The following is a 27947-nucleotide window of genomic DNA, read 5'->3' on the forward strand; positions in this document are numbered from 1 at the left end:
TTGCAGGTGTTGGGATTGATACACAAATGTGCTGGAGGAACTCAGCAGGTCACTCAGCAGCCAGTGGAAGTGATAGGTAACCAACATTTCAGGCCGGTGCCCTATACTCCCAAAGACTATTCCGTAACCTGCTGAGTTTCTCCAACATGTTTATTTATTTTTGCACCAACAAAAAAAAAGCAAGGTTTAAATGAAGTCTTGCTAACTAAGATTCAGCGAACTAGGGCATGATATTCTCTGAGCAAACAGAATAGGCTTCCAATTGCTAGTGGCATATTACTACATGGATTACAGGACATGTGACTTGTTCCAAGATTCAATATTCTTTTATAATCATGTAATAAAACAAAAAAATGTGATATTACACTAAACTTCCTTTAGGCTACAATAAGGCAGACAAAGATTTGCCATCGGCACAAATTGCCTGGGCCCCCTTACAGTCAGAGAAAGAGAAGCAAAAGAGAGACCCCCAGAGTCACTGAGTGTCCATGAATTTGCCTCCAGTGTTCTCGCAGCCTCCGCAGCAACACAGCCTTTCATCGAAACCATCGGCAACCCAAGCTCCAGGTCTAAACCTCTGACATGATCAGGAAGACCTCAACAGCCACTGCAACCTCTCACATCCCAGTTCCGATACCTGGTTCCCCTTCAGCCAGTCTCGAGCCAGCCTCCTGTAGTCTGCAGCCTGGTGCAAGTCCCTTGATCGCAGTTGCCTGCAACCTGCATGGGTTCCTCACTTTGAGTCACCAACAGCCCGCCACCTTTGTGTTCTTCAGCCTCAGAACCCCTCACTAGTCCACCACCAGGGTCACCGTCCCATGGGTCATCTCCTCTGCTTCTCTTTCTCAAATGGAGGGTGGACTCCCCATTTCCTGGTGCCCTGAACCAGTCCTCTGCTTCCTCAGAGTCTGAAACCCCTCATGGCTGCTACCATGCATAGGTTCCATCATTTTGCGCCCAGACCCTGTGATCTCAGGATTTTAAAATAAACCGCAGTCAGCTCCTTTAACAGACTGTTTAAAGCCTGTATGGAGATGAAGGCAGTCAGACTGGGCAGTTGGACCCCATAGGGAACGTTGTGTCTTCACTTCCCACTCTCTGGGGTCTGAACCAGTGCCAGCGCTGCCGTTACAGCAGCTCTGGCATGTTCATAAATTCCGATTAAATAAATCAGGCTCAGCAAATTCAAAATGTCCTTACTTTGGTGATATGTCCTTCCTATATTCCTTAACACGTCATAGATATTTCTGTACAAAATTTGATCTGACCTAAATTAAATTCTGCTGAAGTAAGATCAGAAAACAAAACTTCAAATCCCTCAGCACCACAATGAAAACAACTTTACTGGTGACTCATCCAAATCAACTTCCCTAAATCAGGTGTCGTCAAATAATTCATGCAAGCACTAATTTATTCCAGATATAATTGATGAAACTATCTGCCAACAGGTAAAGAAATGTACTGCACTCCCTCAATCAAAATCCACTCAGAACAGCAAGTATCTCGAAATTTCATTATAGTAAACGCAAGGAACTAAAGGTTGGCTGAGGGCGACATTTGTACAGGCTGCCCTTGTCTAAAGAGGCCTTCTAGTGGAATGGACGTTCTTAATGGAGCCACACATTAGACCTGTAATAAAGCCACAGCCAATTTCCACTCACCTATTTTTGCACAAAACCTAACCTATCAAAATGCAAAATGTCTTACCTTCTATTTTTCAAAGAATAAATCAAACCTACAATAATTTTTGATTTCATCTTTGAAAGCAAACCCCTTTCAAACTGCTTCCAGATAATGACCTGCGTACTCACAGATATTGATCCACATTGTCTTTAATAGGCACTGGTAAGGTCAAAACTTTCCTTCGAATTAAATGAGATTGGGTATTGAAACTACACAGAGGGTTCATGCACACAGCAGAGGTAGAAACATTGTTCCTATTCTTGGTCAGCCTTTCACTTGCGGATGATAACAGATATTGTGAGTTCCCAGAACAAATATTTTTTTTATGTTCTTAAAGTGAATAGATCAATCTTCAAGAAAGCTGATTATAAATATGGAAGTGAACTACTTCACCAGTGGTGATTATTTAACTGCTGTTCTCCTGGTTTAGTTAGACTAACAGAGCTTCTTCTGTTATAGAACTAACTAAAAAAAAATTCTAAGAAATGATACTGCTGCCACAGCGCTGCTACTACTGATGTGGTCCCAGGAGAGCGGGAAACGGAGAGACAGCATTGTTCCATAGGATCCTCTTGCCTGGTTGTGATGTCACAGCCCATTAGAGGAGCCTACCGAATTTCTTATTAAACAGTCTTCGGCCACAAAGGTGTGTGCCCAAGATGATGGCACCTGTGCTGGATAATGTTCAACAAGGGGTTGCAGACTCTGGGAGAACAGTGCAAAGGCACCAGAAATAGGGCAACACCACCTGTTGAGGAGGAGAAAAATGGAAGATGAACCTGCATTAAGGTGACCACAGCAGCAGACCAGCGAGGGGCTCAGCGCCAAGGGGATCAGCAGCTGAAGGGCTCACACGAGCTGCAGGGCGCTGAAGACTGGGCCTTGGGAAATCTGAATTCAAGAGAGTGCTGAAGGCAAGAAAGGCTCTCGAAGGGCCTCAGGCACTGAAAGCTCCCTGATCATATCGGATGTATAGATCTGAAGCTCGGATTGCCATTAGATGGAACAGGAGTCTGTGAGGCTGCAAAAGCTGTGGGAGTGCTGGAGGTGCTGAAGAGACTTTCATTTGCTTTTATTTCTCCTATTGTTAGGGGTGCCAGGCAATGCTCATGGTGACTGTTTGCCTTTATGGCAGGCAAAAGTTGAACTATATCATGTATAGTACATTTTTTTTGTCCTATGATGTGATAACAAAATTAACTTTGAACCTTAAACTGATAGCTGTCAAGCTTCAATGAAATTATTCTTAGTTAAATTCTTAAGAAATAGGAGTAATTAATTCCGTTCCTCAAGCCTGCAACATGAATCAAATATTTTATCTCAGTGCCAGTTTCCTGGACAAATTCCTTATAGCTCTATCTCCTGAATGCCTAAAAATATATCAGATTCTCTCCTGAACTGAGTATTTGTGTTTTGATTAACTTCTTGGGTTGCAAATTCACTGTACTTTTAAAATATTGTATTTATATTTTCACACAAGTTTGTACAATCATATATAGTGTCATGCCAAAGATGGCAGTTTACATTCAAATATACATATATTCATTCTCTTTATGGCTATATATAAAAGTCCGTGTCTCTACCAGCCCCCCTCCCCCCACAATTAAAACAAGACAACTCACTCAAACTTCGACCAACAACAACAAAACTTTAACACTAGAAAAATAAATAATAAATAAGGGGCAGGGATTATCGGAGCTCAGTGGACGGCCTCTGGGCCGTTATTCATTCCTGACTTCCCTTGATCAGGATCAGTGTGAGGGACAGGAAGCTGCAGCAAGGAACGGGGAAACCAATCACCACCTTGCACCCACGTAGCGCATGTATGGATGCCAGATCCTGTGAAAGGTACTGTATTTGTTGCTCAGGTAACAAGTTATTTTCTCCAGGGGAACGCAGCTCGGCACTTCCTTGTTCCACCGTTCGATATTAAGACTAGAGTCGGACTTCCAAGTCACTGCAATGCACTTCCTGGCCACTGCCAATGCAATTAACACAAATTGGATTTGAAATTTGGACAGCTTCATTGTAAGCCTTACATCCATTATGTTTCCCAACAGGAACAACCCTGGGTCCTGCGGGAATTGTTTACCTATGATTTTCTCTAGGACTTGGCCTAGTTCTTCCCAAAAGGGCCTCATCTTGGTACATGACCAGGTTGCGTGCACGAACATCCCAGTCGTCATGCCGCATCTGAAGCATTGGTCCGAGGGTTCTGGTTTTGACCTGTTTATTTTCTGTGGCCTTAGATACAGCTGGTGCAAAAAAATTATATTGCACCAACTTGTACCTTGCATTGATGATCATGGTCATGCTGTCCCAGCATAAGCCGGACCGGCGTCCTTCATCAATTACAATACCCAAGACCAACTCCCATCTTTCGATTTATGAAGGTTCAGTTTGGGTCCATCCGACTGGAGCATGAAATACATTGCAGAAATTAATTTCTTTCCACTCCCCCTTCGAATCATAGTTTCTATGGCACTGCAACGAGGTAGGGCCATACGTGGACCCAATACATCCTGTAAAAAAGATCTTATTTGAAGATAGCAGTGGAATGTCTCATTTGACAAATCATATTTATTTTTGAGTTGCTCAAATGACATCAGTTGCCCCTGCTCATAACAAATGTCCTGTATAAATTTTTCATCGTCATTATTGGTGGAGTAGACATTCACTAGGATCCAGGATTCTGAATAAATCTGACAGTGCACCATAACGAATCTTCCTGTTTTGTCTGTAATCACCTTCTGCACCTGCATTGGAATACTCTTCTCCATCAGAATTGCTACCCACCTTGCCTTTGGGTCAAATGAGGAGGATATGACCTGACCCACCCATCCCCTTTTTAGCTTCTGATGCTCCCGCTCAGTTAAATGCGTCTCTTGGAGGAAGGCCAGATCTATCCCCATCTTTTAATGTGTGCCAAGACCATTTTTCATTTCACCAATCCATTTAAGCCATTAGCAATGAAAGTAGCATCACACCAGGGCTCCCTCCCTAAATGTTTTCCCTCCATGTTCACCACCACACCCCTGCAGACCCAATCTCTTACCATCTGCCTGTTGCTCCACTCTGTCTAAGCCACAACAGCCCTTGGGGAAAAAAAAGACAGCACAAACACATTTGCCCACAACACCACAACATATATACCCACTTCACAACCATACCCCTCCAAATAATGAAAGAGAACACATACTCCATATATCTTGCACACCTGACCGCCGCCATTGCAGCCATTACATTTGCCCGCTGACCTTTGTCTCCAACTCAGAGGCCCTCATGACTGATGTTGCGGTCAACCTCCTCTGCGTCATTGTCGGAGCTTGCAATTCCTGAGATTACATCAGCTCCACTTAAACCCGCTGCTCCGCAACTCAACACGCCATTAGCGGACCCTGACCTTCGGTGTGACTGTTGCTTTGTGCGCGAACCCTTGAGCCGTGAGGAAGAGGCAGCTGCCCTCCCTTGTTCCCGCTCACCTGCTCCAAGGATTTGATTGGCCTTACTGCCACTCAGGGCCATTCCTCTGTTTCAGGCACTGCCTGCCTGCGGAGCTCCTATTGTTGCTGGGGTTGGGGAGGTTGAGCTATCAAGGGTCGGCACTGCCATTGCTCCTGACACGAGGCTCCTCCATTTGCCTCGGATCCCCATCGGGTCACCCACAACCTCATTGTAATTTCAATTTTTTTTTGATTGAAGCTTCTTCATTCTCTTCTTATATTCAGGCAGGGTTTTTATTCTTGCTCTGGATTTCAGTTTTTGATGCTGTTGTCTGGTCTAGATCTGGGAACTCCTAGGATCTGCTGCCTCCTGGACTCTCACCATCACGTGACCCCCCAAATTCACTGTATTCTGAATGAAAAAAATTATTCGCCCTCTTTCCTGAATGGATGATGCTTTATGTTGAGGCTGGGAACTAAAATTCTTGACAAGAGAACCAGAGGAAACATAAACTCCACATTGCTCCTGCTAAGCCCATGAAGAATTATATATTTGATGTTACCTCATTAACAAGATCAGGGAGTCCCTGGTTATGAACGTCTGACTTATGCACAACTCATTCTGACAAACAAATTGTGCCCCAATTTGAGCATGCGCCTAATGTTACTTCACAAATGTTCTTTCCGGTATGAAAGATATCGATGAAATGAGAGTAAATTTAACTTTTAATCATGATATTTATTTTCTGTCTAAACTGTTTTAAGAATGTCATTCTTTCATTTTTTTCATTGTTTTTTTACAGTACTAAGAGAAAAATTTGACTAACTGATGCTATGTAAGAACCAAATGTATCTGTTCTGACTTATCTACAAATTCGACTTAAAGGCAGATGTAGGAACAGATCTTGTTCGTATCCTGGGGACTTCCTGTATACCATTTTGGATTCTACTGGGGGGAAAATGACCTACCAAGGACAAGCAATGGTGATCAGGTCTGATGGCTAAGAAGGGAAGGGAGAAGAAGAAGTGAGCTGTAGTGATAAAGGATTCAATAGCTAGGATAGTTAGGGGAACAGATAGGAGGTTCTGTGGAAGAGATCGAGTATCCTGGATGATATGTTGCCTCCCTGGTGCCAGGGTCCAAGATAACTTAGATCAAGTTCACAGCATTCTCAAGAGGGATGGTTAGCAGCCAGGTGTCATGGTCCATGTGGGGACCAATGACATAGGCATGAAGGTTGATGAGGTCCTGCAAAGACAATTCAGGAAGTAAGGCACAAAGTTGAAGGACAGGATCTCTAGGGTTGTGATCTCAGGATTGCTACCCATGTCACATGCTGGTAAGGTTAGACATAGGAGGATAATGCAGCTTAACATGCAGCTAAAGGTATGGTGCAGGAGGAAGAGCTTCAGGTTTCTGGATCATTGGGCTCTCTTCAAGGGAACATGGGACCTGTTCTGATGGGATAATTTGCATTTAAACTGGAGGGGGCTGATATCCTTGCAGGAATGTTTTCTACTGCTGCTTCTGAGGGTTTAAGCTAGATTTGGAGGGTGATGGGAACCAGAGTGCCAGACCAGATAAAGGAGTGCAGAAGAGAAAATTGCATATAACGTTGTTCAATAGGTTGTATGTGATGGAAATGTTCTCAGATGCATCTATTTCAATGCAAGAAATATTGTAGGAAAGGCAGAAGAGATTAGAGAGTGAGTTGGCAGGTGGGAATATGACATTATAGTCATTAGTGAAACTTGGTTACAGGAGGGGCAGGGCTGGTAGCTCAATGTCCTGGGTTTCTGTTGCTTCAGACGTGATAGAATGGGGGGGATGAATGGGGGAGAAATAGAATTGCTAGTCAGGGAAAATATCACAGTTCTACTCAGGCAGCACAGACCACAGGGTACGGCTATATGGGTGGAGTGAAGAACAGGAAAGGTATGACCACACTCACAGGGTTTTACTCTAGACCATCCAATAGTCAACGAGAATTAAAGGAGCATATCTGTAGAGATAGCAGATAGCTGCAGGGTTGTGATAGTAAGAGATTTTAACTTACCACATATTGATGTGACTCCCATACTGTAAATGGGCTGGATGGCTTGGAGTTTGACAAATTTGTTGAGAAAAGTTTTCTAAATCAATATATAGAGGTACCAAGACTCAAGAGTGAAATTAATGAATAAGACAGGAGATATTTACAGGAACATTTTGGGTGCAGTGATCATAATGCCATTAGTTTCAAGTTACTATGAAGAAAGATAATTCTGGGGCTAGGGTTGAGATTCTAAATTTAAAAAAGGCCAATGTTGAAGAAGTAAGAAGGGATCTAGAATTGGGATGTTGTTTTCAGACAAAGGTGAATGAGGTAGGTTTAAGACCTTCAAAGGTGAAATTTTGAGAGTGCAGAACTTATATGTTCCTGTCAGGGTCAAAGGCACCTTGGTTTTCAAGGGATATTGGGGATCTGGTTCAGAAGTGTACAGCAGATATAGGCAACATGAACAAAGTGAAGGACTTGAGGAGTATAAAAAATGCAAGAAAAACATAAGAAAGAAATGAGGAGGCTAAAAGAAGACATGAGGTTGCTTTGACAGAAAATGTGAAGGAAAATCCTAAGGGATTTTGAGGTATATTAAGAGCAAAAGAATGGTGTGATAGTACAGATTCTATCACCAATGTGTATATGTACATATCTACAGATTGTAGTTTAGGATGACTGTGATTGGCTGAGAGTGTAGCCACACCTACTGGCAGGTCTTAAAGGATTGGTCATAGTCAGACCAGGTCATTCTTGACTGGTCGACCAACTTGTGATATGCTCCAGCCTTTTAGTTAATAAGAGCCTTGGTTTGGATCAACAAGTCTTTGGTTCTTGCGACACTCACTACAGAGGGTAAGTGACAAAATTGGTCCCCTTGAAGATCAGAATAATCAACTATTTATGGAGTCAAAAGAGATGGGGAAAATCTTAAATGTTATTTTTTATTAGTATTTACTCAAGAAAGTAAGGAAAGCAAGTAGTGAGGTCATGGAACCCTTTCAGATTAAAGAGGAGGAGGTGCTTGCTGTCTTAAAGCAAATAAGTGTTGATATTCCCTCAGGGTTCTGGCAGAAATATTTAAAATCTCCTTAGCTACGGGTGTGGTGCTGGAGGATTGGCAGATAAATTATTGTAAGGTGTTCTAAGAAGACTGGATGTTTTCTGCATGGACTTTAGTGAGACCTTTGACAAGATCCTACATGGGAGGCTAGTCAGGAAGCTTCAGACACTCAGTATTCATGGTGAGGTAGCAAACTGGATTCAACGTTGGCTGGACGGAAGAAGCCAGATCATGGTAGTGGATAATTGCTTCTCAGACTGGAGGCCTGTGACTAGTGATCTGCCTCAGGGATCAGTGTGGGACTATATTGTTGGTCATCTATATCAATGATCTGGATGATCATGTGGTAAATTGGATCAGCGAGTTTGCAGATTACACTATGATTAGAGGTATTGTGGACAATGAGGAAGGTTTTCAAAGCTTCCAGAGTAATCTGGAAAACAGGAAAAATGAGCTGAAAAACAACAAATGGAATTTAATGCAGACAAGTGTGAGGTTGAGGTGCGCTGAGGAAGCAGCAAGCAAGCACAAACTCAAAAGACTGAACAACAGGCTTTATTCTGATAAAAGTCTGGATACCAGTTCAAGCCTTGGTGGCTCCCCGTATGACTGGCTCAGGAGGAGCCGGCTCAGGTTTATATTCAGGTCAGCTGATTGACAGCTGGCCAAGTGGAGTCAGCCCCTTAGGTAGTCTTTCTGCAGGTACAGACATCGCCCCTGCAGTAGGCTGGTGGTTGTATCACCACAGAGGTGTTGAATCTTGGAAGGACAAACCAAGAAAGAAAGAACAGGGTAAATGGGAGGGCAATGAGGAGTGCGATAGAACAGAGGGATCTGGGAATACAGATATATACAGTAATTTCCTGAAAATTGTGTCACAGGTAAATAAGGTTGTAAAGAGAGCTTTTGGCATACTGGCTTTCATACATCAAAGTACTGAGTACAAGTACTTTGTAATTTGGACCAAAAGATCGGTCGTATATCAAAATGGATGTATGTCAGAATTGTGTATATTTGTTAAAAAAATAAAGATAAAATATAAAATTTATGCAGTTTTGTTATTTATGACAAACTATAACAGGGAATCAGGGCATATAAGAGCCAAAATGAGCATAATTACCTTGTTAATCAATGTTCCAGGGTCCATAGGCAGGGTGCAACCATCTTGATTCCTGAGCAGATGCGTGAGTCTTGGTTGGCGCATGCATGGTGGCTCGTGTACTGGAGTTTGTTTGGTGCAAACAATATTGAATTCATGCCCTTACATCTCGCGCATGCACCAACTGAACTCCAATACTCAAACTGCGCATGCGCCAACCGAAGACTCTTGCATGCGCACAGGAGTCAAGATGGCCACGCCCAGCCTACAGACCCTAGGATGGTGACTAACAAGGTAAGTATGCACACTTTGGCACTTACATGCACTGTATCCCTGTTAACTTTGTCAAATACAACATAAACCATGAAAATTTTATATTTTTTGTTTATATATTTTAACAAATTTAATGCTGAAATTTTTCAGTCATATGTGCGGATGGATGTAAGTCATATAGATCACATATCGGGAAGTACCGGTGTAGGAGTTGGGATGTTATGGTAAAGTTATAGAAGACATTGGTGAAGCCAAATTTGGAGTATTTTGTGCAGTTTTGGTCATCTAACTACAGGAAAATATCAACAAGAAAAATCAGAATGCAGAAAAGATTTGCTTGGATGTTGCCCAGACTTCAGGACCTGAGGAAAAGAGTTACAGTGAAAGGTTAAATAGGTAAGGACTTTATTCCCTGGAGCATTGAGGAGAGATTTGATAGAGGTATTTAAAATTATGAGGGGGATAGACAGAGTAAATGTAGGTAGGCCTTTTCCACTGAAGGGTTGGTAAGAAACAAACCAGAGGACATGGGTAAAGGGTAAAAGGGAAATATATAGGGGGAACATGCAGGGAAAGTTCTTCTTTGAGAGTGGTGGGTGTGTGGAACAAGCTGCCAGATGAGGGGTTGATTGCAGGCTCATTTTTCACATTAAAGAAAATTTGGACAGGTACATGGATGGGAGAGGTATGATTGGCTATGGACTGGGTGCAGATCAGTAGGACTGGGCAGAAAAATGGTTCGGCACAGACTAGAAGGCCTAAGCCACCTGTTTCTCTGTTAGCCACAAAGCCATTCATTCCATATTCATTCATGAATATACATAAAATAAGCAGTCCCAACATTGGCCCCTGTAGAAAACCACAAACAACTGGCAGCCAACCAGAATATGATCCCTTTATTCTGACTCTCTGCTTCCTGTCAATCAACCAATGCTCTACCCATGCTAGTATGTTTCCTGTTATACCATGGGCTCTTATCTTTTTAAGTAGCCTCATATGTTGCATCTTGTCTAAAGCTGTTTGAATGTGCAACATCCACTGCATCTCCTTACATGCACCAATAATTCATCTATCTTGTTATAAATGGCACACATATTCAGGTAAAGAGTCTTAAATATTGTCTTTGTACTATTTGTCCTTGCTCGTACTCCAATTGAAGACATGGTGTCATGTTCACATGCTCTGTCCCTTCCTGACACACTCCAGTTATCATTGTTCTATTAAGCAGATTGATGAGGACACATGCCCCAGCCCAATTCAATTGAGTTTGCCCCAATGGATCAGGTCACCCTCTTCCCAGCAATACAGCCTGGGACCCAAGAATCATCACCCAGTTATTCCTCACCAACCTCTGCCAGGCATTTACATCTTTTATTTACCCAAGGTCAATTTTCACATTTAAAATGGAAATCCTCTTTTGTGTTTCTGCTTTTTAATGCAGATAGTAGCTGCTCATATTCTTCAGTAAAGCCTTTTTATTTTGTGTCCTGTCTATGTAATTTGTTCCCATTTGGGCCACAGCAATTGAACTTTTCCCCTCCATGTTCCACTTGAGCCATCAGATATCCTTAACTCTGGCATCTGGTATGCAACACACGTACACAAAGAATACTACTATTCCCCCAACTATTTTGTCCCGTATGAGAGTACTTCACTTCACAACCCACTTGAATGATTCTCTGCATCATAATATTGAGACTAGTATTCTCCTTGATCCCACTATCTCTGCTCTCTATCATTTGGCTGCAAAATCCTCATTCACTGTTAGACAAATACAAGAACTGAGGCTCCTGCTACCCCACCTTTTGGATCCCATTACTTGCCTTGCCGTCATGCCTTTTGATGCTTCCTGACTGATCATTTCTACAAAGGTGCGCCACTTCCTGGAATAAATATTCAAGTGATTTACTTTAATGAAGCCCCTTCTTCAACCAAGTTCACATTCCATGAACTTAAACCATTATTTGCATTTAGCTAGGACCACTGTTATCAGCTCCCTTGTTTCATTTGGTCTTTAATTAACCAGTTCCAATCACCCAGAACACTAATGTGACTTGCCAACCAATTGTTTATCACTGCCACTTAAAAAGTTTAAAAGAATTTCAAAATTAATCTACATTAAACCAATATTTTTGAAATGATAATAAAATTACACTTTGAAAATATTGTACTCAGAGAAGGCTAAGCTGAAAACATGTGAAATACTTGATTATTCAAAACTGCTACTTTCAAAGCCATTTAAATGAAGTGTTGCCAAAAAGATGTCAGACAGCCTTTCAATCACACCGCAAATGGTCCTCGGATGTTAAAACCAGTCTTATCATGCTTATTCATTTCAAGCATGACGCTTATACCCAGCAGAAACCGAAGTATTTTGCCTCATCTGTTTAAAATTTGTACATAGACAAGAGATGGGAGAGTGTCCAAATCCACTTCATCATCTCATTCCTACAATCAATTACACATGATTCTCAGAAATAATAAAAAACATCATGTTGATTCTGATAAACAAATAAATGGCGTTGTCTGACCTGTAACAAAAAAAAACCAACTGATTGAAAACAGTAAGAATTATTCAGTAGAAAGCCTACTCCAAATAATAAATAATGAAGGGAATCACTTTTTTCTCGGAGAGTTTTTTAAGACACTAATCCAGCTATATTGACTTTGAGAGCTGGTGTTTGACATTTTTTTATTGCTGACTTTTCTATTTTGTCTCTGAGCTTTTCCTCCATTTTGATTTAAAGTGGTGAAGAAATCATCAACCTGTTTATGGAATAATGCATGCAAATTAATGTGTAATGTGTTCTTCTATTGAACAACTGATTTATTATGATCGAGTTGTACTTTTATTTTACAGTTTAGAATTCTTGTAGATCAAGTTCCAATTGGAAATCAGCTTATATGGGTCATACAATATCATCACACAATTATAAAGCTTTTTCTGTGACTTCATTTTCTCATGCCAATTATAAATCTGAAGACTTTATGCCTATTACTGTGGTCCCTTTGCATTGATGCAAGAAACAGAGAATAAGCAAGTAGCAAGAGGCCAGATCAGTATTACTACAAGCATCACTCCATAAATATGGCAAAGGTGCATAATAAAGTTCCATTACCTCTACCAAGAGCAAGGTTTAAAAGAAAATGCTCTTATCAGTGACATACAAACCAGAGAAGGCCATCCAATCCCTTCAAACTATTCCTTCAATTGATAAGATTGTGTTTTTGACCATCTCCTTACAGCTGCCTTTCCCATATGTCCATAATAGGGAATAATCTCAAGGTAAAACTGGCATCTAGTCTAACATCAAATACTTTGATTTTACATGAATTAGTAATTTTGCATCTTTGTTGAAGAGTTTTCCAAATGGATTCTACCTTCTGATTGTAGGAGAATTCAAGCTTCACTCATAGAAGATCTCGCTCTTATTTTGTCTATAAATGACGTAGTCCTACATTATCCTAACCAACTGGAATAGATTCTTCTCTCTCAATTGCCTACATTGTCTTGAAATAATGTGAAGTTCCACATTCTTTGGAGTACCTCTTCTTTACCATGTTGAGAGAGAATAAATTCTTGAGCTTCTATTGTAACCCTGAAAAGATTAATGGAATAGCCATCTGCTCCTTCTTTAAAATCGATTTTCTTTTAAATTTAGACATACAGCAAGGTGACAGGCCCTTCTGGCAAATGAACCTGTGCCACCCAAATAGCCCAATTAACTTACAACCCCAGGATGTTTTGAAGGGTGAAAGCAAACGAGAGCATTCGGAGAAAATCCCTGCAGACATGGGGAGAATGTACAACCTCCTTACAGACAGCGCCGTTTACAAACCCGATCGCTGACAGTATGCTAACTATGCCACCATCTTATCCTTCAACAGTCCCATGGGATCAGGGAGAACTTGCATCCAGACAATGTTTGTAGAAGATGAGGGTAGTATAGGAACCACAAACTTATTAACAGGAGAAGCAGCAGATACTGGCAAGACTGGAATGTGGGTAGTTGGTAAGGTGATGCTTGCTCTCCTCCATTTACACATTTCCAGTTTCTTTGTGTTCTCAATGCTTGGACTTAAAATTTTCAACATCATCCTGAATGCTCAAAAAATTCAAATTTGGTTGAGACCAATGATACAGTTCAGATAGTCCTTCTGCTATATTTGAAGATACCTTATGCACTACTTCACAAAAATCCACAATTGCTTGAGTGCATTTAACAATAAAATGCATAAAATAAATTAAATCTAAGATCAACACAATAGATTGCATTATATGGATCCCAGAACATAATCTATAAGATTGATAATAGTTTTGAATACTTGAATAGCAAAATACATAAAAAAATAATTATTAGCCATTATTAATTTGTTGAAAAATGTTCCATTCTCTTTATCAATGGTAGAATTTGGGACATGGAAAATTGCTGCTCAAATGTTTACTAAGTCCCCATTCACTTTTATAGCAGCATGAGTGTCTGATGCCAACAAGTATGGGAATGAAAAAAATTTCCCCATGTCGTTTTCTGTGATTTTTCTCCAGAAAAGGTCTTCCATTATGGACCTCAGGTACACATTTAATTATATCCTCGTCACCAGTGTATTAAAACTGGTGATTTTTCAAATGATTTTGATCTTCATTTCCTTTCAACATTGCAATGTGCTTTTATTGAATATGTTCCTGAGGACTCCTGCCTTGACTTCCTCAGGAATCTCAATTACTTGTTAGAACAGAGCCTATGCTCACCCCAAATATTCATGACGTAATGGATCAGGGCAGGAATTTTCCACATTGTAAATTATCATAAAATGTGGATGCATTTGTACAGGTGGTATGTTCTTGCCCAGTTGTTGGCAGCTGGAGGGATTATTTTGTATCTAGAGCAAAACTTTGACCTCATCAATGGAGAAAAAGAACACTTTACAGAACCAACATACTATTTTTCTCTTTCAGCAATGTGTTGCATAATTTTATCCTGGTATCTCCAAATACCCACAACTTTCAGTCTCTCACTGTTAAAAGGATAAAAGCCTTAAAAGAATCATTAACAATTGGACATAAAAGAAGCCTCAAATTATTTTCCTTTAGGGAAATATCACCCCATTAAAGTCCAGAAAATTTTCTAAAGATTTTGTGTTCTACTTCTATGACTGGAAGCTTGGGATGTGCCCCTAATGCACAGATATTTATAGAGCAGACAAATTCGAGCTCCTCTGAAAAACATCATCAGAGTCAACAAGGGAAGCTTCTCAACTTGTGCCAAGAGGCAGCCACTCATGGATTTCCATGGCATTACGTTCAGGTACATAATTCTGCATTACACTTTCTAATCAAGGGTATTTCACAACCAATTTAAACTGGTGGCATGGAGAATTACAAGAGTTACAGGAACATATAAGAGATAAATGGAAGGATGCAGTACAGAAACAGGCTGATCTATCCCATTGAGTATGCCCCGACCATCAACCACCCATCTAATCCCACATTGATGACTTGTATTTATTCTTCCACATTCTCATCAACACCCCCTCCACCATGCGCCCCCCCCCCCAACCTTTTCAGGTTCTACCATCCACCTGCATATGAAGGACAATTTAAAGTAGCCAATTAACCCTTCCAAACTCTGCATCTTTGAGATGAGGGAGGAAATTGTAGGACTCAGGGGAAAGCCATATGGTCACAGGGAAAATGTGCAAACTACCTTCACAGATCATTGTGAAGCAGTGGCTTTACTAGCTGCACCATAGTGCCACTTATATTTTCAGACTCTGACTGTCATTATGTGCCTTGGAAGCAATAAAATATTTTGCAAAAACAACCAAAGTGCAGCAGTTTGATCTGTGATGAGGATTGAGTAAGGCCTCACGGTTAAATAGACATGGTACCTGAAGGTATGCCATGCACTAGCAGAGCCAGATCTGTCTGCACCTCAGAGTCTCTCACCATTTAAATAATAAGCTCCTTTTTTTTAATTCTTCTGCCAAAATGAACAATTGACAGTCTCACACATTTTCCCCTATTGGACAGAACTTTTCCCATTCATTAACCTATCTGTACCACTTTGTAGCCTCTTTAACTCATTTTCACAACTTATTTTCCAACAACCTATGTTTGTGTGATCAGTAAATTCAGCAGACATGCCTTACATTCTTTGATGTAGTTTATTTCTGTGTATTTTGTGATATTGAGATCCAAGGACCAATCCTTGCAGCACATCATTCAGGAAAATAACCCATCTATTTTTCCCCCAGGGAAAAATAATTTATAGCTTCCTTTGTGTCTCTCTGTTTCGTGTTAACCAGCCAATCATCCATCCACGCCAATATCTTACATTCTACACCATCAACTTTCATTCTTTGCAATGTATTGCCTCAGGAATTATTTATGATTTTCACACTCTTCATGCTGTTGTTAGAATGGTTTTGTGGGCCAGAATCTGCCTTATCTGAAAGTTTTAATCAAATGATTTCTGGAACTTTCAAGTATGTAGCTGACCAGTTGAAATGTTCATTTCACTAGGGTATGACTCACCCACCGTAGTGAAAAAGGTAGCAATTAACTGGTTCTTTTATTTCTTGTATCTACAACATGCATGTTGTAGAAACATTGCAAAGATTTATTCCTTCTGGCATGCACATAGCAGTGTTGATAACAGTTGTGCAGTAGGATTGCTACTTTATGAATGTCACTAGTTATAGTTTAATAGTGTCTTCTCTCAAAGCTGAGTGACTAGATTCTCCATAGCAACCCAAGTTGTCTCCTTGGTAACCAGCTGCCCTTGCTCGACAAATAATGCCTGTTAACATTCTTGTCCTTCAACTTGAAATTTAATATGATTTAGCCATAACAGAAGTTTTTCCAACATTCATATTTTCAGTATCGACAGTATCCAAGGCTCTAAAGTTCTTGCTTTTAGAGATTTATTCTTGAAATTAGTTTTTCTTCTTTCAATACAAGATTTGAAAAAACTGTTGACCCTCTTGATGAAATGAAGTGATTGTACATCATGTGGATTCTAGTTCCTTAACTACAACAGCAATGTAACTATTTTTCAAAAAGTTGCACGATTCAGAGGAACTTCAGCCTTGATATGTCATGGATGAGACTAGAGATCTCATCATTGCATTTAGCCACCAGACCGACAACCCAGACCAACAAACCGACTGACTCGAAAGGGGAAAAGTCGTCTGCAAACACTTTGAAATATCAACACTGTCATTGCCCTGCTTATGACAAAATTTGCTTTCATATCATTACTTAGAACAGGAAATCCCAATTTATAACAGCAATTAATTTGGTAAAACATTGCTCATGCTTTCCACTATATTCAGTATCTATATCTGTATTCAGGCTTTCATTTTACATTTGGATATAATTTGGCTGAAGTTGATGATAATGAGTTTTTTGTCATATAAATTGCACAATGTACATATGCATCAAAAGTTTTACTTTGCTGCAGCCAAACAGGTATTTAGATATAAAAAAATAACTACATTGTATATTGAATTGAAAAGATAGACTGATAATAAATATCCACACTTGGAAATGTGTACAAATATAAGCAGAATGCTGAAATAAAATATTAACTGTAAATAAAACTGTGGTAAATGGAGTTCAAGGAGGAAAACTGTAAGTCATTATGGATATGAAAAGGATACACTGGAAGAAGTAATAAATATCAACATGTGAGGTGTGACTGACCCAAAATCTGTCACTAATTTTTTTTTGTTCTGCGGCTTAGGGTGAAATTTTGTTTTAGAAATCTCAGGCTGTCATTTTCTGATGTTTTATTTCATTAAATTTCCTTCACAATTGCAAAAGTATTGATTGTGTGGATGAGCAGAGAGAGAAAGTATCCAAGTGCAAATATCAGAATCAGAATTTATTGTCATGAACAAGTCATGAAATTCATTCTTTTGAGGCAGCATCTCAGTACAAACTTTCATATAAACCACATTACAACAATAAATAAAAATAGTGCACACAAAGTAAGGCAGTGTCTTTGATCATTCAGGAACCTGATTGCAGTGGAAAAAAAGCTACCCTTGAGCCATTGAGTGCTTGTCTTTAGGTAGCAGAGTGAAGAGAGCATAGCCTGGGTGATGGGGGGTCCTTGAGGATAGAGGCTGTTTTCTTAAGATACTGCCTCTTGTAGATGTCCTTGATGGAATGAAGTCTGGTGCCTCAGGCTGAGTTAATAACCCTCATCCTCACCTACCACCCCACCAGCCTCCGCATCCAAATTATCATCCATTGGAATTTCCGGCGCTTACTACAGAATCCCACCACCAGACAAATTTTTCCCTCTCCTCCGCTCCCGGCCTTCCACAGGGTCCACTTCCTCAGCAATTCCCTCATTTACCCATCCCTCCCCACCTATTGCATTCCAGCACCTTCCCCTGTGCCCGCAGGAGGTGCAAAACCTACGCCCATACCTCCTCCTTCACCACCGTCCGGGGGCCCAAACATGAAGCAACACTTCACTTGTACATCCAGTGCTGCATCCGATGCTTCCTTTGTGACACTTTCTACGTCAGAGAGTCCAGTCACAGACTGGGAGATCATTTCGCTCGGCACCTCCACTCCGTTCGCAACCACAGCGACCTCCTAGTGGCCAACCATTTCAATTCCAGGTCACAATCCCGCACTCACATGTCTGTCCATGGCTTTACTTACTGTCCCACCCCAACCACCTGCAAACTGGAGGAACAATACCTTATTTTCCATCTGGGCACCCTCCAGGCATATGGCATGTACATTGATTTCACTGCTTTCCATTAAATCTACTTGCCTTTTCTTCCACCCTTTCCCTATCTTTCCAGTTCTTTCATCCATACAGCCCTACCATTCCCCCACATTGCTGCTATCTCCTCCCTCCTTTCTCTACCTATCATCTCCTGCCTTGCCACCCCTCTTCTTCCACCCCTCTACTCTTTTGATGGACACTCGTCTACATTTTCTCATACTTTGATGAAGGGCTCAAGCCCAAAATGTCAGTTCTGTTTCTTTGCTTTTGCTACATAAAGGACACTGTCTGACCTGCTCAGCTTCTCCAGCTTGGTTACAAAAGTTGGTTTCTTTTTTAAAATCTAATTATGGCAAGGTTCTCTTAGGGAAAACAAAATATTCTTTTGCAGAAGGAAATGGCAAGCTAGAAAATCCTGAGTTTGCCCTTTTGCTGGATCCCCATTTATGTCATGGCTGCTGACCAGCATGGATGGCTGTCAAACAAAATCTGCACGAACATGGTAAAGTATTATATCAAGGAGGTCACATTTATACTTGTCCTTGGCTTTCCAAATTCACTACCCTGCAAAAACCTGCTGTTTATTTTGGCTTCCCAATTCCTACTTTGATGTTCTGCGATAATTTGCTACCACTAATATAAGGCTCACTTGCGTCACACACTGTTCAGAAGTTCAGAAGAGACAATGAAGATCAAAAAAAAAGGTTCTCTCAAAGGATCAACTGACGCCAGCCTGAATTCACCAGTTGTATACTCTTCCTGCATATTCTCTGAATCTGGCTGTGATGTAATTAGGCTTTTGTGGTGATATCTAATTACACCACTAGGTCACTAGGGGTCATCCCAGTGACCTTGCATATAAAGCAGTCCTGAGCTACAGTCTACACTTCCAGGTTTGTCTTGCAGAGAGACAAGACCTCTTGGTGTACATATTAGTTTATTAAAGCTGTCTTATATTCGCACTGCTGTTGTGGTTATTGTCAGTACAGCTTTGTTCTTTGCTACCAAGCTTTTTTTCAATACTAAACCTGGACACACCATGTTCAGCCCTTTCAGTTAAATTTCCATTGCAGATTCCATGGTTTCATCAAGATATCTCTATATCAACTAAGACAGCCATTCTCAATAGGGAAGCATGGTTATCATAAAAGGGTGATTATCACATCGCTGTTACAGTACCAGTGATCAGGATCAGGGTTCGAATCACATGCAGTCTGTAAGGAGTTTGTGCATTCTCCCCATGTCTGTATGGGATTTCTCCAGTTTCCTCCCACCTTTCAAAATGTACCAGGGGTTGTGGGTCAATTAGGTGTAATTGGGCAGGATGGGCTCATGGGCTGAAATAGCCTGTTACTGTGCTGTATGTCAAAAATTTGAAATTGAAATTTAATTTAAAATTGTATTGGCTATGCCCTGCCATCTTAGGACTCTGCTCGAAGTTTATGGACCCCCTTCCCTGTGAAGCAGTTTTGGTTTCTTCTGTCCTTCTCTCTTACTGACTGCATAAAAAAAAATTAGTTACATGAGGTGAAAAGAAAACAAGGCTTACTTATAGTTCCCAGGAGGGGGTTGGGCAGCTGTAGGGTCCCCATTGTGAATGGTTGAGTTAGTAAAGGAATTGTTTATTGATTATAGTATTCTTTCTCAATGAACTCTCTTATGAAATGTGCCACATGACATGATGAAAAGTGTTGGACAGCTTTCAAAACTATTGGTCAAAACTGAAACGTTGCTCCTGAGGAAGTGACCCTTGTCTCATTGGTCATGCACCACTCTTCGTGGCATTATTTTCTGAATGTCTGATGACCAGTGCTGACGAATACTTCAAGGATAATCTCACTGGAGATCGAGGGGTTATAAATATAGACACAGAAGACTGCATTCGCTAGAATCTAGAGCAAAATGCAAACTTCTGTGTGAACTGCATCCATGAAGGGAATTTAATGTTTCAGGTCAAAACTCTGCCTCAGGACTAAGAAGGGAATGAGATAGTATTAAAGAAGAAGGAGAGGGGAGTCAGTGGGTGATAGGTGAACCAAGGAGACGTGAAGGATGACGTGTAGCCAGGTGAGGTAGAGTTAGGATACAGTGACAGCTGGAAGCAGAATAGGGGAAATAAGGGGGGAAGGAGGGAGCAGATGGATCCAGGAGGGTTGAAGGGAAGGATAATGGTAGATGTGCTAAACCACGGATGTAAGTATTTGTCTAGTCAACACACCCATTGGCCAACTGTACTTGTGGCCCCTCCAAAAGACTCTTACATAAAGGTGACTGTTCCATAGCCCCCTCCTCAATGCAGGACAGTTGAGCAGTATGGATGTGCCTCCAATTTGCAGTTTGGCAATGCATGCGACCATGTATAGACATGGGAATATGGTATGGAATTAAACTGGTTGGCCACTGGGAGGCTCTTGCTGTTGCAAGTGGACAGAATAAAGCTGCTCAACCAAATGATCTCCCAGTCTGCATCCAGTCTCATTGATGTTCAGGCAGCCACATCGGGTACACTAGATGCAGTAAACAACACCTACAGATTCATAAGTGAAATGTTACAAATAAGTTACTTTCCAGTTTTACCCAGTTAGTTTACAAGTACTGATTTGGGACTTGATCAGGGAAGGTCCCCTAATGCTGCTGTGAAAAAAGGTTAGATAAGCTAAGAATGCTCAATGGCATCCATACTTTGACCTCCAGCAACAGTGTTATGTGGGGATTGTCATCCTCTGTCCCCATACAACATAGAAAGAATGTCACCATTGCAAATGCAGTTCATGACCAGTAGAATGTCTGGAGTGTCATCATTGAACCAGAAAGCCATTGGAGTCCTTCTTCTCCAGCAAATATTAATTGTTATGTACATAATGCTATCAATAAACTCTGAAAGTTGGGACTTCTAGGTTGTGAGAAACAAAAAAAGCTGCAGATGTTGAAAATCTGAAAGAAAACAGAAAATACTGAAAATCCTCATGTCAGCAACCCTTCATTAGAACCAAAATAACAAAGGGCCTCCAACGTGAAATCTCGTCTTTATTTCTATTTCAACAGATGACCTGCCAAGTATTCCCAGCATATTCTAATCTTGCTTTGGAATTTCTAGGTTTGCACCTTTGAAGGATATACAAGTTAAACTAAAAGATGTGTGTGTGTGTGTGTGTGTGTGTGTGTGTGTGTGTGTGTGTGTGTGTGTGTGTGTGTGTGTGTGTGTGTGTGTGTGTGTGTGTGTGTGTGTGTGTGTGTGTGTGTGTGTGTGTGTGTGTGTGTGTGTGTGAACTCACCTAGCAAAAGAGATGGAGACATCCCAAGCTGGAAGGAGAAGAGACATTTCAACATGGCTAGAAGCACATTCATAATAATGTTTGCTTCAGAATTCTTGCTGATGGTAACTCTAATTACCACTCCATCAGAAGTGGTAAGATGCTAAAAGAAACAAAGATTCCTGTTCAGAGCTCATAACAAAAGATTAGAGCAATAAATTTAAAAAATAAGATGCAAGCTCAGTAAAACACAGTATAAAAGCAGACACACGTCAACAGAAAAGGATGAAAAAATATCTTGGTGAAAATATTTGTTTCAGTTGAAATCTATTGACATACCGTGTCCTCCAGGTCAATTTTGTACGAGAATAGAATTCTTACATTCAATCCTGTGATATATGAGGTGACCATAAATAATGAAAAATGTATCCTCTGGCATGAAAATATCCTGAATGCAGGTCACTTGCCCTGTCCTGAATCCAGAATACTGAGTGGAATTAAGTTGATGTAAAAGGTTTTCCACATAGGTGAATTTTCACTTCCTATTTTCTTTGGGTGCTTCATCAAAACCCTTTATTAGTTCAAACTTAAATGTACACCTTATCAGACTCCAGAATAGGTTCTGCATATCCGAATGATGTCCTTGTGCTGTTATTTTTTATTGTTGTTACCACCTTTACAGATATCTCGATGACGTACAAGGAATATTTAGATAATAGGAATGGCTTCAGGAGTGACAAAGATAAATATTCTTAACTACACTATATTTTCTTATAATCTTATAATGGATAAGACTGAGAAATAGTTCTAATGAAAGTAATCTACTTAAAATAGATGAATATAAATGCTTTATAGATTTTTCCAGAAGGTAGGTTCCATCAACTTAAATAACTATCAATCAGACTTTTCACCCGTTCATGGCTTTAACACATGCTATTGTTATAAGGTCACATTTTTGGTTTTAAGTTAAAGGTATGTTATGTAGGATTAGATGTTAATATCCCTTATATTTTAATCAGATTCAGTGACACAGATACTCTCATTAACAGGCCAAACAGCTTACTTGGAACCTAGCAACTGCCAGTAAGTACTCTTTCTTTCCATAATGAACAGCTTGACTGAGAAACAAGCTCCAGTCAGAAGGCAATTTAACATGGGTCAAGTACACAAATGCAAGCAGTGTGAACAGTGCACAGAAAGTTATTTTAAAACCTTGCAGTTTTTTTATTCACTCTTTCTGGTACATGGTTCTCACTCCAAGAACATCAAAAATTACAAACTGGTGTTCTTTGCTGTTTACGATTATTTTAACTTTTTGTTCATAATGTTCTTTGAATGGAATGAGGATTCAGAAGAATCTTTTGGTGGAAAAAAAAGTGTAAAGACTCACTTACCAGTGGAAAAGTGCCATAATATCAGAGATTGCCCATAACTACAGAACCTGAACAACTGAAGCAATAAACAATGTTTGCTTAATATTTGCCCATTAACCATTCATAAATAATGGTGAAAACACATTTTTATCAATTTAATCTTAAAGAATATAGAGTGGGTTCAACAGAACAACTTTATTCAGACAAATGTAAACATTGTAGAGCCACTAGCAGCAGAGCGATGAAAGAAAGCACCATATTCAGATTGAGATGAGCAAGAAAACTGTTTTATTCCCTTTCCAGCCAACCTTCATGTCGTCACTTCTGGTCCGGCCATCTGGAAACCGAAAGTGGCATCATGATGCCCCTGAAGCATTTATCGGTTACCGGGCTTCATCCCCGAGGTGGATGGGGTCCACTGCCATCTCAGCGCAGACCCCCAGGATGCTTGGTTAGTTGCCATTAAGGGGACAATTCACATGTGAAACATCAACTAATAAAAATGAAACATTTGGAACAATTTCACCATACACTGAGAAATCTTATGTCCTTATCCATATCAAATATATTTCAAAGTTAGCTGCAATCCTCAAGAACATTTATTGTAACTGTTGAAATGTGTTTGTTTAAAATTCAACCCAGTGCAACATTTCTATTCACAATCAAACCCTACAAATATCAGTCAGGTCAGATTTCCATCATATATGTATGCTCTAAAAGTGTAATGCAAGGGTTGGCAAGGTTGATGGAAATATTTAACTAGGAACCCACTGATAATGGAGATCCAGTACGAGACCACTTCATGAGTTGAAACAACTGAGTAGAACTCTAGATCAGCCATTCTGAATGGGGGTCCACAGGGATCATGGCACATTGATGTATGAGCCTTGTCTTCTTTTCATCTCACATAGTATAACTATTTTTGTTTTTAATGCAGTTGGTAGGAGAGAAGTACAGAAGAAACTGAAAATTGACTGCTTTACATGGCAGGAGGCCTGTAAACTTTGAGTAGAGTCCAAAGGGGGCCATAAGCAAAAAAAGGTTGAAAATGGTTGCTCTAGACATTATAGAGATTCATGCCAATAATCTTATTAGGACCAATCACACTATTGTAAAAGTGGACTATCGGTACGTGGAGGCTGATAGTTTGGCCACTGAAACAGTTCACAAAAAAATACAATCCATTAACACTTCAGGAAAATATCATAAAAACACAAAATTCAGGCAAAATCCATAGAGGGAGAATATATCACGTAAAGGTCCTTTCATTACAACAGCCTTGATAAACATCAACAAATTTAAAAACCTCTTTGGAGCATCATTAACTTTTGCTATCAAAGGCCTTCACTTGTCTCCCACAGCCCCAGAATGAGTCAGAGGTGCCATTGCTTCTCAGAGTTTCACTGAATTCAAGGCTCCCTGTCTGCTGAGGTCACACAATCCCAAAGGTTAGGTGATTCCTCCCTCGTAGAACAGTGATGCAGGAATGGCTTTATTGGCCAGCAACCAGATTTGCCATCCAAAATGAAAAAAAATGTGTTTTTCATGTTGGTCTCCATGCTGATTCACTAGTCAAATGTGTTGGTTCAATGCTAGCTTTAATGGCAAAAGAGTTCCAAGTTATTTTGTTTGCTTATTTGTCACAAAATACCTAGTACAGTGAGAAGGGTTTCTCTACAAACAGTCCAGAATTGCAATTTTCAGGTTATGTGACTGCAATGAAAAGGAATCACCAAGCAAGGGCAGCATGAGAGCACTGTTGTGGGGTTCATTCAAGACCCTGATGGCTGTATGGAAGACAGAGTCCTTAAAATTGTTTGTGAGTGTTTTCATGCTCTTAAGCCTTCTCCCCAATGCGAGGGGAGAGAAAAGAGTTTGTCTGGGGTTTGGTGGGTTTTTCAGTATGTTGACTGCCTTTCCTGGGCATCAGGAGGTGTAGATGGAGTCCAAGGAGGAGAGGAAGTTTGTGTTATGTTCTGAAGGGCATTCACCACATTCTGTTTTTTTTTTCCTGATCTTGAGCCAAGCTTTTCCGATATTTTGCTGTGATTCATTCAGCAACAATGATTTCAATGGTGCTCCTGAAGATGTTATGAGGAACAGGAGGATAGGCCAAACTTCTTTTCCATCTTCCAAGAGAGTAGAGGTATTTGTGCTATTTCTTAATCATCACATCAATGTGTTTGTCCCAGGTCCAGTCACTGGAGATGTTTATTCTGAAGAACTTGAAGCTATCTATTCTTTTGACCAGCCTCATTAATGCAGACAGGGGTGTAGGGTGTCTATTGAATGGGTGTAGGTGGAAGTCAGATATAGAAATGGAGCAATCATTGTCTCTAGGTCCCCAAACAGCCCTCAGGACACTAAGGAACAGATTAGTAGGATAATTTAGGAATGGTACAGAAATAGCAGGGTTGCTGTTATGGGAGGCTTTAACTTCCCAAATATTGACTGGCTCCTCCTTACTGCAAGATGGATGGGTAGAATGTGTCAGATGTATCCATGAAGGATTCTGACACAGAATATGGACCAGCAGACTAGAGGAGAGGCCATACGATCTCGTACTAGGTTATGAACCTGCTCAGGTGACAGACCTCTCAGTGAAGGAGCTTTTCACTGATAGTGATCACAACTCCTTAAGATTTAGCATAGCTATGGCAATGATAAAAGCAGACAAAATGGTAATTTAATTGGGAAAGGGCTAATTACAATGGGATGAGGCAGGAACTAGGGAGAGGAAATTGGGAACAGATATTCTCAGGATAAAGCACAGAAGTAATGTGGAGGATGCTTGGGGACCACTTGCATGGGATTCCTGTCTACTGTGACCAGAAAAAAGATGATAGGGTGTGATGGAATATTTGGAGATGTTTTTGGGAGATAACTTGGTAAAATTAGAGTAGGTTACATACATACACACATTTTAAAACAGATCTTATTTGAAATGCTGAAGAATTCATATTCATTGGCTTTACAGAAACTATGGAGAATGCTATGCACATTTCAAAAGTAGGTGCTAATTGAAATGTCATGAAATGAATGGACTGGAATCAGGTCATCTGTGTTGGACATTTTTGCAAGACTTCTGACCTCTCTGCAAAGTGCACACTCAAAGGTCATTGAGAGGTTTGTTTACCTAAAACAACAGATGGGAACAGAAGACTGATTCCTATTGTTTGCTGGAGAAGGAGGGGGTTTTGCAAGTGAGAGAGAGAAGGACATGTGGCTGGCAGTTTTGAATCTCACAGAGAGAGAGCCTGAACAGTGTCAACCAGGAAAAGCTTTTTGGAACTGAAACAGAAGCTCCAGAGTGGCAGGTGGCTGGAAGTGCTATCTGTCTAATGTTTCTCTTGGAATAAGTGGAACAGAAAGGAACTCTGTAGTAGCCTGAAAGAAAGAGGTTATCATCTGGACAACCCTGATGGGGCAAGTTTCATCAGCAAGACATTGAGGTGATTAATGGTGTTACTTCAGTTGTGTAAAACCTGGAACCTACAAGAACCTTCCTGAGCACCAGAGCCTGGTGAACTTTAAACATGTTAAATTCTGTGCGCAATATAAGAATTGTCTGTAACCAGAGAACTTGGAAGAATGAGAAATGAGATTGAACTGTGAACCAAAGAACTTTTCTTAAATTTACACACACATTACATGCACATGCACTTAGAATTAGAAGGGAGTTAAGTTGAGTTAGTTAAGTTAAGTTAAAGTTTGATTCTGTTTTCATGTTTAAAGATAATTAAAAACAACTTTTGTTTAAGAAACCATTTGTCATGGTGAATATCTATTGCTGCTGGGTTTTGGGATCCTTTGGGTTCATAACAAGGGAAAACAGATAAGGCAGCTAGATAAGAGGAAGAAGGAAGCATACATTTGATTTAGAAAGTAAATAAACAGGAAGGGCTTGTTCCATGGAACCTTAGCTATGTGGATTCAGAATGGGTTTGCCTGTAGAAAAAGAATGGCAGTAGATAGAAAGTATTATACTTGGAGATTAGGGACTATTCTGGGACCCCTGCTCTTTGTAATATTTATAAATGACCTGGATGAAGAAGTAGAGGAATGAGTCACTAAGTTTGTGGATGATACGAAGGTTGAATGTTGTCGTAGGTTACCACTGGATAGAGACATGATGCAGAGGTGGGAAAAAGGCAGATGGAGTTCAATGCAGATAAGTGTGAGGTAATGCATTTTGGAAGGTCAAACTTGAAGCCAGAATACATGGTTAATGATTGGATACTTAGCATTGCGGAACTTTAGGGTCCAAATCCATAGATCTCTCAAGGTTCCACACAGGTTGTTAGGTTATTTAAGAACTACAAGCCCACCAACTCCCACAGCTACCTCAACTACATCTCTTCACACCCTGTCCCCTGTAAGGATTTCCTTCTCTCAATTCCTCCATCTCCATCGCATCTGTTCCCAGGATGGGGCTTTCCATGCCAAATCTTCAGAGATGCCCTCCTCTTCAAACAATGTAGCTTTCTCTCTACCATTATCAACTTGTTGCTCATCCATATATTCTCCATTACCCATAATCTGCTCTGGCCCCTCAACCCCCACATGCATCAAGGACAGGATTCTCTTTGTCCTCACCTGCCATTCAACCAGCCTCCATGTGCAATATATACTCCTCCACTATTTCCACCATCTATGATATGATCCCACCACCAGACACATATTCTCCACTCCTCTCCACCTTACACAGGGATCACTTACTCCATGGCTCTCTTCTCCACTCCTCCTTCCCCACCAAACATTCCCTTTGCTCCTACTGTGACCACTTGTGCCCTCACTTCTTCCCTCTCCACCCTTCGGGGCCCAAAACAGTACTTCCAAGTCAAGCAGCATTTCACTTCTGAATCTGCAGGGGATCCCATTGTGGTTTTATCTACATCGAAGAGACTGGCAACAGACTGGGAGATTGCTTTGTTGAGCACCTTGGCTCCATCTGTCGCAATAGCGTGGAT

Source organism: Narcine bancroftii, chromosome 3 (assembly GCF_036971445.1).
Source record: "Narcine bancroftii isolate sNarBan1 chromosome 3, sNarBan1.hap1, whole genome shotgun sequence".
Lineage (NCBI taxonomy): Eukaryota > Metazoa > Chordata > Chondrichthyes > Torpediniformes > Narcinidae > Narcine > Narcine bancroftii.